A 1,097-nucleotide genomic window follows, 5' to 3' on the forward strand; every position below is an offset into this window, starting at 1 on the left:
GAGGAAAGCTGATTATGTTTATTTAGACTCTATTATCTATCGCTAATGTGTTATCCTGCGTTCCGATCATCCCCATTCTCCGGGTCCTAATGATACAGGGCACACTCACAATGTGATTTCAGTGACCTGCAACATGGCTTTATCTCTGCTGCAAGGGACAGAGGGGGACAGAGAGGGCGGCTGTTCACAGGTTCCGCCTGCCCCCACTCATCCGCCGTGAACCTTCTCTTGCCGCTGAGAAATTTAGAGCAAGGCTCTTGGAAGTACTAGAAAGACAGTTTCTCCTAATTAAACCTCAGAGGAGTGGAAGTTCCTTGGGTTTGTGATTATCTGAAGGGTTTTTGAAAATGTAAATCTGGTTGGGGAAACATGGCTTTGAAAAATAGAGGGAGGAAGAGGCCGGCTGGTGTTGAGAGGCTATCTCCGCGGTAGCAAGAAATGATCAGGTATCAGCAAGCACGGCTGATAAAACCTGGCCGAAATATACATCTTAGCAGGTGAGCACATATGCTTCCAAGTGCTCTCCGGCCCCCGGGGACGTGGGCAAGGTGGCCTCTGGGGCTGCCTTTTCTCCCAGAAGACTTTGATCCATTTGTCCTTTGCTAGAATTTTTAGAAAAGATTTCTTACGTTGTTTTTAAAAAGTAGATATGTGCAGCTGTGTGAATGTACTTGATGTCATTGGACTGCACAGTTAAAATGATTAAAATAGTGCAGCACACATACTAAAATTGGAACGATACAGAGAAGATGAGCACGGTCCCTGCGTAAGGGTGACATGCAAATTCGTGAAGGCTTCCATATTTTTGAGTCTCTTTATGTTTACAGGGAAAGGTTTGAATTTTTTCTCCACAAAACTAGCTTTTTTCACAAATAAATTATCAGGTTAAACTTCCAAAAATGATTAAAACAGTACTTTTTATTATATATGTATATATACGCACACACACAATACAAAACATTACTAGGAGAATAAATTGGGTAATATCATTTAGAAGCAGAATTTGAAAATATAAGGAAGAACGAGACTTTTAACTTTGTAACTATAATGTATCTAACATTAATTCTGGAAACTAAATACTTCTAAATGGTCTCTTT

General features: G+C 40.7%; 1 pseudogene; it reads left to right on the plus strand.

The window, feature by feature from the left end:
- Positions 1-710: 710 nt before the first annotated feature.
- Positions 711-807, plus strand: LOC121101353 (annotated as a pseudogene).
- Positions 808-1,097: the final 290 nt, after the last annotated feature.

The sequence above is a fragment of the Ursus maritimus genome, unplaced genomic scaffold, assembly GCF_017311325.1.
Source record: "Ursus maritimus isolate PB19 unplaced genomic scaffold, ASM1731132v1 scaffold_7, whole genome shotgun sequence".
Taxonomy (NCBI): domain Eukaryota; kingdom Metazoa; phylum Chordata; class Mammalia; order Carnivora; family Ursidae; genus Ursus; species Ursus maritimus.